General features: G+C 45.6%; 1 pseudogene; it reads left to right on the forward strand.

Moving 5' to 3' along the window:
* Positions 1–5,002: 5,002 nt before the first annotated feature.
* Positions 5,003–6,221, forward strand: LOC102000075 (annotated as a pseudogene).
* Positions 6,222–17,935: the final 11,714 nt, after the last annotated feature.

Raw genomic sequence — 17,935 nt, forward strand, 5'->3', positions numbered from 1 at the left:
TTTAGTAGGATTTTTTTTTAATGTATACTAACTTTATATGGTAATAGGTTTCATGAAGATATTTGCAGACAAGTGTATCATGTACTTTTAACTTTTCTGCTCCTCTCCTGCCTCTGTTCTCTTTCTCCTCTCTGGACAGTCTCTTTTCCACTTTTGTGCCTTTTATTTACTAAATTATTATTATTATTATCCAAATGCTCTCATACTGTAGCTCAGTCTAGCAGTCATTATGCTGCCAAGAGTGGCCTTGAACATGGTGATCCTTTCTCAGTCTCCAAAGTGTTACAGCCTTAAGCCCTGAGTTCCTGTGCTGGACCCCACTGCCTGGTTCTAATTATCATCTTCCTTAACCCAGTTCTTGGCAACGGGATCTGGTTTCTGTTGTTGGAGTTTTTCCTTCTTCAGAATGTCATGTAGGTAGCATTGGGCAGAATGTAGCCCTTTTGGCTTGGCCCCTTTCATCCACCATTCAGGATTCATTCACACTGTGACATTTCTCAGTTGTTTGTCTTATGCTATTGCCAAGCACCATTTATTGTATGACCAGACCACCATTTGCTTATACATTCTGTAAAGGATGATACTAGCTCTTGCCAGTTATGAGTAAGGCCAATAAAAATATCCATGGCAGATTTTTGTGTGCATATAAGTTTGTATTACCTTGGGCAAATCCCTGGAAGTCAGATTTATTGAGCTGTGTGTTAAATGTATGTTTGACTTTATAAGAAACTACCAGAGTGTTTCCCATGACATTTCAGAGCTCAAAGCCAAGGATGACAGTTCTTGCTCGTTCTTATATTGTCTGGAGTGCTTGATAGGATCAGATTTTGTTTCGTAGGGTTGAATGTGTATGTGCCCTACTGTCTCTCTGGGCATTACGTGTGAGCAGGAGCCCATGGATGTCAGAAGTCAGCCCTTAGAACTGAGTTACTGTGAGTGTCCCTGTGGGTGTTGGGGACTAAACCTGGGTCTTCTGCTAGAGCAGTAAGTGCTCTTAACTGTCAAGGTACCTCTCTAGCTCCAATTTTGGTTGTTCTAATAGTTACATAGTAGTGTCTCATTATGGTCTGCATTTGCATGTTTGAATACTAACAATGTTGGCTAACTCCTAATTTGCTTATTTACAAACCACAATCTTCTTTGGTGAAGTATCTGTTCAAGCATTTCGTCTATTTGTCTTCTTTGTTTCTTTTTCTTCAGACAGAGTCTGGCTACATAAAGGCCAGGCTGGTCTTGTCCTCACGAGCTTCCTGTCTTAGTCTCCTGAGTGCTAGGACTATAGGGCTATGTCTATGCCCATTTTCGTTGAGTTGTTTGTTTTCTTACTTTACAGTTTTCAAACACCCCCCCCCCACACACACACAATTATTCATAATGGGAAGAGAAGCTGTACCCTCAAACAAGAGTAACTATCACAGGGGAGCCAGATTGCTCTCCTCAAATGATGACACTGATAACAGCTTGTCCTGAACCCCTTGGAGAGTGCAATAGTGACCAGTAAGACTACCAGCCTGACCGAAACTATCTCTCATTTATCTCACCTATAAAATCTTTTTTTTCATAGTTTCTTTTTTTTTATTGAGAAAAAAAATTTCCGCCTCCTCCCAGCCTCCCACTCCTCCCGCCCTCCCCCCACTCCTCTCCCCCTCCCTCCCAAGTCTGAAGAGCAGTCAGGGTTCCCTGCCCTGTGGAAAGTCCAAAGTCCTCCCCCCCTCCATCCTGGTCTAGGAAGGTGAACATCCAAACTGGCTAGGCCCCCACAAAGCCAGAACAAGAAATATCACCTATAAAATCTTACATTTCCTGTCAGCCCTTTAAAGATAGACGAGGGAGCCACTGAGTCTTTTAATCTGGTCTTCTCAATGTAGCCATGTTTATGTTCCTTTCTCTGCTCCTCACCAACACACATCTCTTTGAGATGCTGGGACAAGTGTCCAAGCCTACGGCCTTGAGGTCCCTGAATTTTGGGTGAAGCTTTCAATACACTAATGTGGGACAATATGAGATGCTAAACAAACAATCACAGAATAAAACACAATGAACGGAATAATTTTCCACAAGTCCATGCTGATATAAATATTTGATAAAATAATTAATGGAAAAAGGAAACATTTTCATAAAATTTCCATTGATTAAATATAGAAGGGGCTGAGGTATGGTGATGCATGCTTGTAATCCAAGCACCCGGGTGGTAGCGACTAAAGGATTTTCACAAGTTTGATACCAGCCTTCTTTAGATAGTGAGGACTAGGCAAGCCAGAGCGGCACTGGAAGACCCATATCAGAAACATTTTCTGTAAGTTTTTAAGATTTATTTTTATGTTTATATGTTTTTGTGTGGATGCATGCCACATGTGTTCAGATGCTTGAGGAGGCCAGAGGAGGAATAGGGTTGGAGTTCCAGTTGGTTCTGAGCTGCCTGACATGGTTTCTGGTACAGCAGTATACACTCTCAACTACGGAGCCATTTCTCCAGCCTAGGAGAACACATTTTAAATGGTCATACAAAGGAGGGCAGAGGAAACTGAGTAGGGAAGATAAAGCCCGTACCTGACCTATCTTATATACCCTGTTTTGTAGATCTAATTTTGGAGTACTGCAATTACTTTCACACCTCTAAAAAAATATACAAACTGTTTTCCTGACAGCAAAGCCCAAAACATAAAATAAAATAAAATTCAGTTAGAGTAAGTTAGTGGTAAGATCACAGACAAAAGAAATTATTCAAATAACTTTAAAGCAGGGAAGTCTGAGTATATATTCTTTCTGCCATCTACCCTATGGAAGGAAAAAGAAGCCCCCCCCCCCAAATTCAACTCTGTCTCATGGGCCAGAGCTGGGTCATCTAACAACTCTTTATATCAAGGAATCATAGAAAAGCGTTCACTTTGCGTTCTCTGTGATGTCAAGCAGCAAAGGGTTAGAACAATTGCAGATCCTGCCTCTGCTGTCTACTAGGACCAGCTCTCCTTCTTTCTGCTCCCTTTGGATTGGGCTAGAAAAGTTCTTTTTGCACTGTCACTTAACATAGTGGTGGCAGCAATGCCACCTTCCTGAAGTTGAACAGCAAATCTGGAACCGTTTCTACTCTCTGAGCCAGAGAAGAGAACTCCCAAGTGTATTATCAATGGTTAGTAAGCTGTCCTCTCCAGGTTAACAGTGGAGCATCGCTCCCATCACTTAGGCTTAGAGTCTTGCATTTCCTAACAAGGCTTGTGATTCTGAAAGAAAGAGTCATGGAAATCTGAAGTCTTGGAGGCTGCATGATGCTGTGAGAACTCAGGCTCCACTGCAGAAATACATATGCATGTTATACATCCAGAGATGTCTGAAAGCCATTTTAGAACTATGACAGGCCAATTGTTTCAGACATCCTACAGCAAGTGGGAAAAATTGTGGAATGTATGTTACAGCATGTTGGGTAGCTGGTTAACACGACGTTGTTTTCTAGGAAATGGTTCCACAGAGAAAGCAACCATCGGTGTGTCTCTGCCTTTGTTCTTTTCCCTTGACTTCACAGGCACATCCAGTAACTGGTCCAAACAGGCAACAAGCACCGTGAATGTGAGGAGAGGTTTGGGGTAGCTTCAGAATCACGGTCTCATTTGCTATTTCCAGAAGTCCGTGAACTGTTTCAATCACTGCTCATGGTGCCACTGCACAGGTGAGCGATCAGAGGCATGAGGCAAATTTGGACTGGAAGCACCTGTCCTTTTGAGTGTCTTTTGTATGCCAACCCTCCCCCCCCCCACGGTTCCCTCTTTGGATTTAGTGTACCTGAGCACCCTCACATGAATGGCCAGGGGGCATAGGTGGTACCGTGTAGAAAGACAGGCAGCAATGCTGAAGGTAAAAGGGACATTTTTACCTAATGCTTGGGCGGGAATTTCGTTTTTATTTTTATTTTTTATTTTATTTTTTTCGGGGGGGGGATTTCTTAAGCGAACAAAATTAAAATCTTCCCAAGACATCTGCTGTCACTGCCTGGGGCTCCAGGTGACTAAGGACATTGATTCTATTCTGAAATGCAAGTTGATGGCAAAGAGTCAGACTGCCAATGTTGTTAAAGCAGCTAGGACATCACTGACTGTTTGGGTGACATGAAAGAAAGCACTTCACCTGCCTGGGTCTGAGAGTGGATAATTTCTAAAGCTCACACAATTCCTTGCTTGGGTTTGCAGTACAGATAGGAAACCCCTAAAGCAGGGGTCTGATAAGACGCCAGCTATTTAGGGTGTAGATTCCTGCCTTGGACTTAGAGGTCTCACCTGTCAAGTTTAATGGTTGATAGGTTTTTCAGCTCCCATCAATGAAAGGAAAGGGCTCGAAAGCTGAATTAATGAAGATAGTAGCCTCGATAGGAATTCTAAATGATGCGCTTAGCGCTTTCTCTGTTGGCCCTTTTAAAAGTCGCATGTGAGTAAGTGTGTGTGTGTGTGTGTGTGTGTGTGTGCGTGCGCGCGCGCGCGCGCGCGCTCGCACCAGCGCGCCCGCGCGCCCGCTCGCGTACCTGAGGAATGAAGAAACTTGGTGTAGGTAGGAGAGCCAATAAGCTGTTAGACACAGTAGCCTGATAACAGCGGTCCTTAATTGGCCACACAGAAGAAACACTTAGGGCCTTAGGGGACTTTTTGCAGTGCTAGGGATTAAACCTAGCGTTTTGCACGTGCAACGGAATCTTTGAGCTCTATTCGCAGACCTCTTTTTACTTTTTCCAGATAAGGGCTCCTTCAAGTTGTTCCCTAAGTTGCCCAGTCTGGCCTTGAACTTGCGTTCATGCTGCCTCAGCCTCCCTCTCTGGCTGGGATTACATGCCTGCGCCACCAGGCCCAGTTAGGGTTTTTTTTTTTTTGGAAAAAAAAAAATCTTGGTAAAGTAAACGGACCTGGCAGCTTACGTCACAACCAGCTGAAGGCGCGACGCGCTGGTTGCTATGGAGGCAGTCCTAGTGACCCCGCCTCCGGCTCTTGTGTGGCTATCCACTCCGCAGTGACCATCAGCTAGGCAGGCAGCAGCAGCCGGCTCTCAACCACAGGAAAGCTGCCCGCGGAGTGGGAGGTCTCCCCATTATCGTGAGCCTGGGGTCTGGTAGGCTCTGGGGCCCATGAGAACAGAGCGCCACCCTTCATTTGCTGGGGATTCACTGCTCTAAAGCGCAGTCAACTGCAGGACAGAAGCGGACTGAAATCGGACCGCTGCACAGGGCCACCTGTCTACCGATCGGCCGCTGAGAGAGGCAGCTTGACCTGACGCACCGCTTGGAGGATCGGAGGGAGTCGAGCTCCGGACCGCCACCGCCACCTCGGCAGCCGCGAGCCAACAGCCGCCATCGCCTTGGGCCTCCCCACCCGTCACCACCATGGCTGAGAACGAATCTGCCTCCACGCCTTACACCGAAGATGATTTCTACTGTCCTATCTGTCAAGAAGTCTTCAAGACGCCGGTTCGGGTCACGGCTTGTCAGCACGTCTTCTGCAGGAAATGTTTCCTGACTGCAATGAAGGAGAGCCGGCACCATTGCCCCCTGTGCCGTGGAAGTGTGACTAGAAGAGAAAGAGCGTGCCCAGAGAGGGCCCTGGACCTTGAGACAATCATGAGAAGTTTTCCTGGTAATTGCCGGAGCTGTTCTGAACGCATTGAACTCTATCGCATGAGACAGCATTACAAAACTTGCGAAAAGTACCAAGATGAGTTCGGGACTTCTTCAACTGTTGCAAGCTTCCAAGTGTCTCCTGAGCCCGTGGGCAACAGCAATGGTGAGGCGTCCACTTCAGAAAATGCCGAGGCTTATCAAGAAGAAGAAAACGTAAGCCCACCTGATCAGCCTACCTTTGATTGTCCTCTGTGTGAAGAAGTAAACATGACCAGACAGAGTTTGCTGGATCACTGCAACAGCCGCCACAGAGCTCATATTGTTCCGGTCATTTGCCCGATTTGCCTCTCTCTTCCATGGGGCAACCCTACTCAACTTACCAGAAATTTCGTCAGTCATCTAAACCAGAGGCATCAGTTTGATTATGGAGATTTCGTGAATCTTCAACTGGATGAGGAAACTCAGTTCCAGATTGCTATTGAGGAGTCTTTCAATGTCTAGAGAGACTCTCTTCTACAATTGCTCCTAAGGGACAATTTACATGAAGTCATCCTTTCAATAACTTGATGTGATTTAAATAAAAGTAATCAGTCTGACCTATTTTAGTATTTCTTTTATCGAAAATCAAAGGCGCGCTACCTTGGACAAGAAGACCAGGGAGAGTGGGCAGAGGGAGTAGGACTGTGGGGGATGGGGGAGAAGAAAGGAGGGTGGGGATCAGCAAGGGGGAGGGGTAGAGGAGGACGGTGGGAGAGAAGGGGAGCAGAGGGGGAGAGGGAGGGAAAGGGAAGAGGGAAAGGAATGGAAAAGGGGAGGGGGATTAGGGAAGAGTGATGGGAGAAGGGGGAGGGAAGAGGAGAATGGAAAAGGAGGGGGAAGGGAGAGAATAGACGTGGGAGTAGGGGTGGTCCAAGGAGAAGGGAGGTAGATGAGTGGGAAAGGGGAAGAGGAGGGCTGAGAAAGAACAGGGATGAGAGGAGGAGGGGCAGGGAGGAAGGAGGGTGGTGAGTGGAAAAGGGGAGGAGGGGGATGAGAAAACGGGTGAGCAGAGGGGGAGGGGGAGGGAGGAGGGAGGGGTGAATGGAAAAGGGGAGGAGGGGGATGAGAAAACAGGGATGAGCAGAGGGGAAGGGGCGGGGAGGAGGGAGGGAGGTGAGTGGAAAAGCTGAGGAGGGGGTTGAGAAAGAACAGGGATGAGAGGAGGAGGGGCAGGGAGGAAGGAGGGTGGTGAGTGGAAAAGGGGAGGAGGGGGATGAGAAAACAGGGATGAGCAGAGGGGAAGGGGCAGGGAGGAGGGAGAGTGAGTGCAAAAAGGGAGGAGGGGGATGAGAAAACAGGGATGAGCAGAGGGGAAGGGGCGGGGAGGAGGGAGGGAGGTGAGTGGAAAAGCTGAGGAGGGGGTTGAGAAAGAACAGGGATGAAAGGAGGGGGCGGGCCAGGTAGGAGGGAGGGAGGGAGGTGAGTGGGAAAGGGGAGGAGGAGTGGAAGTGAGAAGGAATGGGGAGAAAGGATGAGGGGGTTTGAGAGGGAGGAGGGATTGGGGAGACCTGGAAAGAAGTGGGGAGTGACAGAGGAAGGTAGTGTGTGTGTGGGGGGGTGGTGAGGAGTACAATGACATCTGATCATGAAAACGTTATGATGAGGAGCGTTATTTTGTCTGTGAATTTAAATTTTAACTTAAAAAAATACCATGAAAAAAATGGCAACAAACTGTAAACTTCCCAAACCTATGTCTGAGGGCTAACTATAGTTGATGGAGTCCTGAAACACTTCATCCCTCCAGCTGATGGCCTCTTCAGTCCCCCTTCTAATAAGGCTGATTTTAAAAAGAAAGGCCGTTGGTGAAACAAACAAAAATCCTACCCAGAACTGCCCTGTTAGATACTCAGAACGTTTACCCTTACCCTCTCTCCCCTCCACTGTCTGAGGCACAGGGACAACACGAGCCATTTGGTAAACTACATGGGCTTCTTCTATTGAGGCGGGTCTTGAATTCATCCTTCTGCCTCCACTTCCCAAGCGCTGGGATTACAGGTACACACTGCCAGAGTCAGGTTATTCACTGTTGGGGGTGGAATTAGGATTAGGGCTCTGTGCAGGCTAGACAAGCATCTACCAACTGAGCCACACTCTGGCCCTGCCCTCCAGAATGTTTTCCTTGTTTAAAGAATTATTTTTTTTCACAAGTTCATTATACAGATACAATGTATTTTCATAGAGCCTGCCCTATTACCCTCTCATCCTCTTCCAGGACCCACTCGGCATCTTCTTCCCTACAAGTCCTCTTACTGTTTTCCTGTCCCTTTCGTTTGGTCCACCGCATTTAATTAAGGTCGCCTGCCTGAGAACGAACGGCTGGGGGATTTTTACTTCAGCCGTGGCAATTTATCAGTCAGTGGCTATCACTGAGGACTATGATTCCTCTTCCATGGTAACCATTAACTGCCTGAAACTCTTGAGGGAGGGCGCTTATGAGCCCCCCCCCCCCCGGATAGCTGAAGCAGCGATGGGACCAGCCTTGTGCAGGTCTTATGAAGGTAGCCACAGTGGCTGGGTACAACAGCCACGTTATTCCCAGAAGACAATTTACACCTCTCCTCCTCTGACTCTTGACCGCCTTTCCTTTCTCTCTTCTAGATGTTCTCTGAGCCTTGGGGGAGGGGATATAGATGTCTCATTCAGGGACGAGCAGTCAGTAGTCAGGTTTTTCAGCACTTTCACCCATTAGGAGTCTGCATTAGTCACTTCCTGTTTCAAACCGAAGCTTCCCTGATCAAGGCTGAGAGCAGCACCAATCTATGGGTATAACCACAAACATTCTGAAGGTTTGACATCATGTACATACAGCAAAACAGCAGTAGTAGCCCCCTTTTTGCCCCGCCGCCGCCAGGCCTATCATATGGGCTTTTGCTAAGTTTGTATTAACAGGCATGGATTTCTCCCTAAAATTCAACCAGAAAGCAGTTGGTTAGTCCCGTAACTGTCATAAAGGATTCCGTGTAGGGCAAGACCCCTGAAGACTTTTTGAACTCCTGATTTTTAAAAAGCACTTATTTATTCTTTGGAAATTTTATACATGTATACAATGTATCTAGAGTCTCTTCAACCTACTGCCTCCTCCCACTGCCTCTGGACACCCCAAACACATCTGTCCCCCACCTTCATGCCTTTTGTGCCTGTTTTTCTTCCTCCCTCCCTCCCTCCCTCCCTCCCTTCCTTTCTTCCTTTTTTCCTTTCTTTCTTCCATTGAGTCCAGTTAGTACTACGTGCTAGAATACTGACTGGTAACTCCAGAACACTTTTATCCAGAATAATTATCTTGAACTTCTCTAAGTGCTTGTTTGATCTCTCCACTCAGTTTTACAGTCGTACGGGCACCTCAAATGTAACTTTAGAAGAATCATCTCCATAGGTTCTAAATTGGAAAGGTGTCTTTGAACAAAATTGATGTTGACATAAAAAAAAGAAAAACCCAATGGAAGTTTATTGACTTGTTTATTTTACATGTACAAAAGAATCCCCCTCCCTAGGGCGAGCAGTTGGCTAATATGTACCTTTGGCTTTAGCTGGTACAGCATCTTCAACAAAGCACAGGAAGTTTTTTAGAGAGGTGCTAAGGAATTCCCAAAGGACAGTTGGACAGTTGGTTACAACTGGGGAGGGAGCTATCATTGGCATCTGGCATCTCTAGGGGATAGGAATGCTGCTAAATAGCCTGGTGTGCACAGACAACCCCCAGCAAAGAACCAGCTGATCCTACACCATTAAGAGCACCCAGTGGAAAAAGCCTACTTTAACATATTTGTGTGTGTGTATGTGTGTGTGTGTGTGTGTGTAACCAAAATCACTTTCGTTGATGTCAGGCATCAATTTAGTGGTGATTATAGAGTCGCAGCTGCCAGTGTGTGCACACAGGAGAGACTGGGGATCCATGACGTGAGGTTGAGATGGACATCCAAGGGATATAGTGGGACGACCCTCTTTTGCTGCACCGTGTGATGGGATGCGTGGAGATGACAATTAGTGCACATCAGAGCAGTATTGAAATAGTGGCCATGTGAGAAAATAGCAATTCTTGTTCCCACCGCGGAGGGCCTATCTTGCCATAGCATAAAAAAAAAGCACACCAGGGACATTTTCCTTTCAACTTTTTGCAAAGTAAATGTCTGTGGCAACAATGAATGAATGAGTGAAAGAATAGACAAAGCTAGGACATTTTTTCTTGACTACCCCCATGCAGTATTTTCTCATAGCTCTTAAAGCCCTTAGCTTCAGCATCAACTCTCCTCACACTCTGGCTCTGGCCTCATCTCTTCAGACTCTCATCTGCATCTACTCAAGCTCATCCACACGAGTTACTTTCTCCTCCGGCTGTCTCAGTTACTGTCTACCCAGTTCTGCCTGGATAACTTGTTCCCATCTTATCCTTTTTGTCCTGAGAATGAGCTTTGACATGGAATAATCAGGTGTGCTCACTGCCAGGTGGTGTCCATCCCACTATTGTCTCCTCAGCGCCATGCCATTCATTTCATAGGCACTTCTCTGTGCTTGCCAAGTCTACATAGGCTTCTTTTGCCAGCCTAAGGATTCCCCAGCAGTAGGGAGAGTGAGGCAGAGGGATGGACTTCCCAGTAGGCTAGGCCTGGAGATAGGAAGCCTAAGAGCCAGTTTTTCAGAGTGCTTTCTGGGTGCTCTGAAAAGAACCCATTTTTAACGGACTTGCCCTTATTTAAAGATCCAGAAAGTGTCCGTGGACATCAAAATTTGTTCATCTGGGGATAGAGTTCAGTGGCTCAGTGGCAATGTGCTAGCATGAGGCCCTGGTTTCAATCTCTGGCACCACAAAATAACAGGTGTGTGTGTGTGTGTGTGTGTGTGTGTGTGTGTGTGTGTGAGATCCGGGTTCCCTTTTAGATCAAGCTCCCAAAGCCCCACCTACTTGTGCTTCATTCAGGTTCCCCTCGTTTACCCTTTATTTGCCATCCTGTCCTTAAACCTAGGTTGGTCTAGCCTAGCATCTTCATTGCTAGAGGACTTTGTTTCTACAGGGCTTCTAGCCCATGTCAGTGAGCTCTTGTCAACACCCTACTCTTAGGGAGAGTATGAATAGACCAGAGTCTGGTTTCGTGTCTTCTCGTTGGAGGTGCTCCTGTGTCTCCTTTCTGACTTGGGTTAATTTCTTGGCCCCTAATATAAGGACTCTCTGAGCCTTCATGTCTACTTAAAGTGAGTAGGAGACAAGACTAGAAAAGGCATTTCTTTTGCCAGCTCAGCGCAGACATACACACTGGTACAGTGCAGCCTGAACAATCCTCTTAAGACTGTCCGGATAACACAACGACAGTTTGTGATGACTGTATGCCATAGCACCAAGATTCCCAGCAACTGTGAGTACCACCAGCCATCTACTATTCCTAAACCGATTCCATGGCCCAAACCTCCTTAGCTTTACTGGATCCCAGATTTTCTTTCCTTTCCTATTCTCTCTTCCTCTTCTCTCCCTCTTCTTTTTCTCTTTCTTTCTTTTCTTTCTTCTTCCCCCCTTTTCCGTCTCTCCTTCCTTCCTTTTTTCCTTGCTTTTTTCCTTGCTTTTTCCTTCCTTCCTTCCTTCCTTCCTTCCTTCCTTCCTTCCTTCTCTTCTCTTCTCTTCTCTTTTTCTTCTGTGGGGAGATAGTATTGACAGGTCAGGTACCCATGAGTTAAAAGGCAGAGAAGTAGACATTGGCACAGTACATCGGACAAGACAGTAAAGAGAAATTCTAAGTACAGAAGCTTTCTGAGAGGCCTCTGTGCATGTGTGTAGGTGTGGTCATTCAGGCAGAAGTTCAAAAAGGGTGGTTTGACCACAAAGGGGTCACGACTCACAGGTTGAAAACCACTGCTCTAGATGCACTTTAGAAGCGGCAAGAATAGTGATTGCAGGAGGCTAGAGTTCAGTTATGGATGTCAGTGGTAATGTTGATATTCTTACCACTTGGGAGAGCTTAAAGTCTTGGTATTGGAAAGATAGCAATTGTATCTATTTGAAGTTTAAGTAAACAGGGCCTCAAGACACAGAGCAAAAATTCATCCAGAAGGTGAATATAGCTCCCAAGAAACTCCAAATCTGTCTAGAAAACTTCCTGAAATTTATGAGTCAAGGATTCTGAACTGCATTTTGACTTAATCCCTTGAGTTAGAGTTGCTCTTGTCTTTCTACTGTAGCAGGAGCAAAAAGCAGGAAATACCAGCAACATGGGGGAGTGCCAGGAGGTGGCACAGGAGGAGGCTCACGATTGGTTAGGACTTGAAACAGTTTGTAGGTTACTCAGGATAGGTAAGCTGCAGCAAATTTCTGTCTTAGGATACTTTGTCTCACATCCAAGTAACGACCAAGTAGGGGGCTTTCTTGGGAGAGGGGTTAGTTGTTAGGAGGTTTCTCACTACAGTATCACCACCATATTAGTTATCACTTAGGGCAAGTCAGAGAATGCTAAGACAAAACAGAGCAGAGAAAACACCGGAGATGCCATTTCAGAGTGATTTTAGGGATGGCAAATGAAGAACATAAATACATTGATTATCAGGATGCAGAGAAACCCTAGTTCTGATATAGGTGCCCGGATGTATTGGGCAATAGAAGCAAAGGCAGGTTTCATGTTTTGAGGTAAGTGATGGTCATGGTAATGTAAGAAGTTTTCCTAGAGGAGCAGGTCCTGGCTAAAATTCCATGGAAAGGGTTGGGTCCTGTAGGACATCCGCAGGATAGGAAGAGACTGCTTTATAGAATTATATCACAGAACCCAGAAAGGTGAGAGAAACTGAACTGGGATTAGTCGGTAGGAGCTGGAGGTTCTTGAGGATCGGGTTCACCTGAGTTGCATCAGAAAAAGAAAGGGAGGATGAGTGAGATGGCTTGGTGGGTAAGAACACATGCCCCCATGTCTGATAACTTGAGTTTAATCCATGATAGTAGTGGAAGGAGAGAACCAACCCACTCAAGTCACACACACACACACACACACACACACACACACACACACACACGAAAGAGAGAGAGAGAGACTCAAACACAAATGAATAAATGTTCAAAACAACTATTTAAAAAGGAGATGGAGATCAGAGCTCTCCAAGGGGTCCACAGGAATAGGCTGTTTGAACGGGGGGAGAAACAGCAAATTAACTCATGGTACAGCCTTATATATTGACTACAGTTGGGGATGTGAATGAGACTTGATAGTGTTCGGTCCAGATAGACTCCGCTAGCCTTTTATGCTGTGGGACAGCGAGATGGACTTAATCTTTCAGGTTAACATCCCGAGGACATCACAAAGAGGCTTGGGACTTTACTGATCTTGGTACTTGGTGATGGCCTTAACACTCTGTACCAATGCTGTATACCGACCGAGTTAATGAGTCTCTGGATGGAAAAGAAGTCCTTTTGGAGGATGGGCCTACACTAATGCACGTCAAAGGGTTGAGGTAGAGTGTAGACGTGGGATTAATGCAGGATCTTCAAGTACAATTGGGGAAAGAGAGGGCCAAGAAATTTGACTCTGGAAGGAGATTAGGGCATGAGTCATGAGTTCTTTTGCCTTGATCCTTTAGAAGACTGATGGTGCCAAGGTCTTAATTTTGAGAGCATTACTTACTCCCCGGGTGATATTGGAAATAAAAGTCAGGCCATTTTCAGACATTAGGGTCTAGGGGAGCCCAAAGGGAGGAATAATGTGTTCTATAAAGACAGTGTCACCTCTGAGGCCCCTTCTGTTTCAGTGAGGAACACCTATATCCTTCCTAGGAAAGTATCCACCAGAGCTAGTAGATATTTGAGTTCCTTGCCTGGAGGCACGGGAGTGAAATCTATCTGTCAACCTTTCTCCATCTTCGTTTCCCTATGCTGGCCGGGCTCTAGGCTCATAGGAGGAGTTAAGGGCTCTATGCTAAAGACTGAAGTACAGACAATATAGGGCAAGGCTGAGGAGGAGCCTGAGGATAAGAGTTGCGATGAGGATTTTAGCAGCCGATGAGAAACTGGCAGAGGGTTGCAGTTTTATTGACTCAGTTCCACACAGATTTGTTTTGACAACAGATCGGAACTGCTGAAAAGAAATTTTAGAACTTATTTTTTTTTAATTTCAAATTTTAATGTGTGTGTTGTGTGACATGTTTCTGTACACATGTGTCTCTGCAGGGGCCTGTAGAGGCCAAAAGAGCATCAGATTCTCCAGCTGTGGGGTCACAGGCAGTTTTGAAGTGCCTGTCTGGGTGCTCAGAAGAAAACAAGAGCAGCAGATGCTCGTATGCAGCAAGCCACATCTCCAGTCCCTTGAAAGGATTTTTATGGCAATACAGTAGTGATTTGCCTGGTGGGACACAGGTAAGGGTGACATAAAGTGCTCTTAGGACATCTCCTAAGCCAGGTGGCAGTGGCATGTGCCTTTAATTCCAGCACTAAGGAGGCAGAGGCAGGCAGATCTCTGCGAGTTCGAGGCCAGCCTGGTCTACAGAGTGAGTTTCAGGACAGCCAGGGCTACATAGAGAAACTCTGTCTTGAGAAAACCAAACCAAGAAAAAAAAAAGAAACCTAGAGAATCATGGGTCCATGGACTTACCTTAAGTTGACCCTTAAGGTGACTTTTGAAGAGAAAGCCTAAGTTCTCAGTTGGTTTACTGCTTCAATAGGGCTCTCATCTCTTATTTGAGTACTTTCTGGAAAATAGAGCATTATCAGAGAAAGATAAACCTAGTAAATAATTCCCTGGAGTTTGATCACTATTGGAATATTATCCCTTTAAAATGGCCTGAGGCCTGTCACCTGAAGGACTACAGGGCTTTGTGAGGAGCAGATCCCCTGGCTGACCCGGGTCTGAATGAGAATCCTGGGCAGTTCTTGGTAGACTTTTGTTCGATGATCTTATTAGTTACTTTATTTTGAATTATGCATTTCAGTTGGGTGTTCAAGACCGGGTATGTGACTAAAAACTAACCCTTTTCCTTTATTGTTAAAATCAGTCAAAAGTACTTAGGGGTTACTTTTAGGGACTTGGGAGGAGCCCCTTGCCTTCTTCAGGTTTTCCTCCACCAATTGTGCCATGTGAAGGGATGATGGACTGGAGTCTTTTTGTGTGGCTTTCCTTGGAGGCAGAGGAGACATTTCCCCCTTTAATAGCCCTCCTCCTTGTAGGATGTACAAGAGGGAGGGTCCAGCCTCCAGCCTCTTCCTGGCCTCTAATCAAGAGAGCGCGTGGGTTTACTGGAATTGCCTCTTTTAGATGAGACCCAAAGTCTTCTGATTCCTGGCTAGCTTCGTGGGGATGTGGACAACATATTTGCTGTCCCTTGAGTCCCTTATATCCCCCATTGACTTCATCTTCTTTGATTTGGTTGTTAAACATGCAGAAGAATAGTTTTTACATGATTTATAGTTTTGTCTTATGTAAAAAAAAAAATTGACAATGCTTAGGAAAGAGCCCAAACGGGCCTTTAGGTAAGTCATGGCTTTGGTAAGCCTCAGTTTTTGGCATACTGAGTTTAATTATGGTTGCTTTCATGAGTGTAAGTGTGTGTGGGCTTATTTATCAAAACATGAATAGCTCCCTCCCTCATGACCTTGTGGATGACAAAATGGCGACGGGCCTAATCTTGCACGCACAGATAACCTTAGCAGCAGTGAGTTCCTGAGGACAGTGTGTAGAAGACACTGTGCAGCAACCTCCCCAAGCTCTGGCTCTTACATTCATTCTTTTCTTTCTTCTGGATGTTCCCTACGTCTCTGACAAGGAGATACAGATGTCTAGTTTAGGGCCAAGCAACCCGCACTTATTTTCCGCTTTACCAGTTGTGAGTCTCTGCATTGGCCACTGCCCACTGCAAAAAGAAACTTCTCTGAGGAAGACTGAGAGCTACATGAGTCTCAGAGCACACCTGCGTTGGGGCCCTAAGCCTCGATACCCTCCAAATCAAAGTTCTTTACAGTCATTTTTGTAAAGGTTCCCAAGGGCAAATCAATAACTTAAGAGGGCGTCACTGTTAAAACAGAGAACCAGATTCTAGTTTTACATCAATGTTTCTGATTTTGACTTCAGAAATTTTATTTCCCTTTAATTATCATACATATAGCACCTTTAAGTTTTATCCTTCACAAATCTTGGATGATTTACTCAGATTTTCTGAAATGTGCTTGAGGTTTCTGGTTTTGCCTTCATATTTTTTTTCTCTCATTTTGGTCAACCATTTTATCCTAGGACAAATCTTATTTTACTGTACAAAAGTCTTTATTCAAAAAAAGAATATGTTGTTCTTTCTCTTTCTCTAGTCAGAAAATGGTCATTGTCCCCTGGAACTCCTGAAGTAGTCATCACCTGTACAGGAACTGGGCAAGGTCAAACCCATTAACACTCAATCACGGAGGGATGAAAAGGCCTCATTCCCTTTCCAAAGAACTGCAAGCAGTTAACTATCACCAGTAGGAGGCATTTTTGAGTCCTCATCCCTCTCTGAGACTGTAGAGGAAATTAACAATTATTGAAGAAAAATGAGACATTTTCTCCCCCACTGGAGTGGCCACTTGTAAGTTGTCCATGTTTCTGTAATAACCCCCCACTTCTGCTCCTATAAGTAACCCTAATTAAACTCAACGGTTCACTGAAATTAACTTAGGTGGGTTTGTTTCATTGGCCTGTCACTAGTGACATTTCTGGGGTGAATGGACATTTTGGCTCAAGCAAAGATCCACATGATACTTAGCACACAAAGTGGGGCAGGACAGAACCAGAGAGGAGTTGGGGAGGATCACCTCCTTGCTTTGTCTCTGTTGTGAGCGATGAGACACACAGTTGAAGCTAATCTGTGTGAATGTAGCGTGTCCTCAGGGTCAGTCCCATAGTGCTGACCTTTCCCCTGCTGCATGGAATGAAATACCCTCGTGTTACAGTGGCAATTGTATTGTACTTGCTGTGGGAGAAACACATGCAACTAAGGCTGATCCTTCTGAAGGTGGGAACCTCAAGAAGGCCATCTTCATCTAAGTGGCGTGAGTGTTAAATTTCCTTGTGTGTGGTCTACCAGTGAGCATGGGGGGGGCACCCTCAAAATGGCTGATGGGTTGGAAAATGCATTCCAACCTGTGAAAATAGCACTATGGCATGGGACCTTAAGCATTCTGTGCTGGTAGTCACATGGTTGTTGCTCAATGCAGAATGCAACCAGGCTAAGCTGTTTGCCTTCAGAGAATTTGTTTGCACAAAGGGGAAGGTGCGGGTGCTAGCCTCTGCAATAACCTCTGAACTGGCAGGGAAAAAACCCCAGAGAGAATGAGGTGGACGTACCAGGTTGTCATTTCTATAGCTGGCAGGGTAATGGAGAGGATGGAGGATAAAGGAAAAAGGGTAAGAACGTCAAATTAGATCTGTGCTAAATCGTCTTTCCTTGGGTCGTCCCCGACCATGGGACCTGTGGAAAGAATTGGACATTGAGAAGGAAGATCAGTGGAAGTGGTAGGAGCAACCTTTATGACCAACCTTTAGCACTAAGGAAGGGGAAAGTCCATGCTACAGCAAACAAATGGAGACCTTAGTAATGCCCCAGTCCAGAAACTGGAAAAGGCCTTTAAATGAGAAATGAGTAAGCCTCTCACAGCCTGGCTCATGATGGGGCATGGTGGCAGATGGGATCACTCTGAGTGCTGTGGAAGTGGAGAAACTGAGCGATCTAAGTTCCCATCCCTTTATAGCCTGAGACACCTTGAGGAAAATTAACATGATATACTAGCTCATCAGAGTCACTGGCAGAGAGACCCATAAATATCAGGGACTGGCAGACAGGCATTACTGATGAAACTAGTCATGAAGAGGTGGGACTAGATGTCCAGATCTCCAGACCTGGTAACAGTTTCCATAGGACAGTTAAGAAGGAAGTTAATTGGACAGGTATCCTGAGACTGCCTGAAGCTTTTAGTTGCTTTGTTGAGATCAATGGTGGTGTCTTAGTTTGTTTTCTGTTGCTATGATAAACAGCATGACTAAAAGCAGTTTGAGGGAAAAAAGGGTTTATTTGTCTTACATGTTCTGATCATATTTCATTATGGGGGATGACCCAGGGCTGGATCTCGAGGAGGAGCAGTGGCAGAAACCATGAAGAAATTCAGCTTACGGGATTGCTCTCCAGGCTTACACTCAGGTATCTTCATTATATCTCTGCCCCCTGCCAGGGCCTCTTGCCCAGAGGTGGCACTCCTACATTGAGCTGGACCCTTACACATCTACCAACAACCAAGAAAATCACAGACTTGCCTACAGGCCAATCTGATGTGGGCATTTTCTTCTGTTTTTCTTCTTCTTCTTCTTGTTTTTTTTTTTTTTT

Source organism: Microtus ochrogaster, chromosome X, assembly GCF_000317375.1.
Source record: "Microtus ochrogaster isolate Prairie Vole_2 chromosome X, MicOch1.0, whole genome shotgun sequence".
In the NCBI taxonomy this organism is placed as follows: Eukaryota; Metazoa; Chordata; class Mammalia; order Rodentia; family Cricetidae; genus Microtus; species Microtus ochrogaster.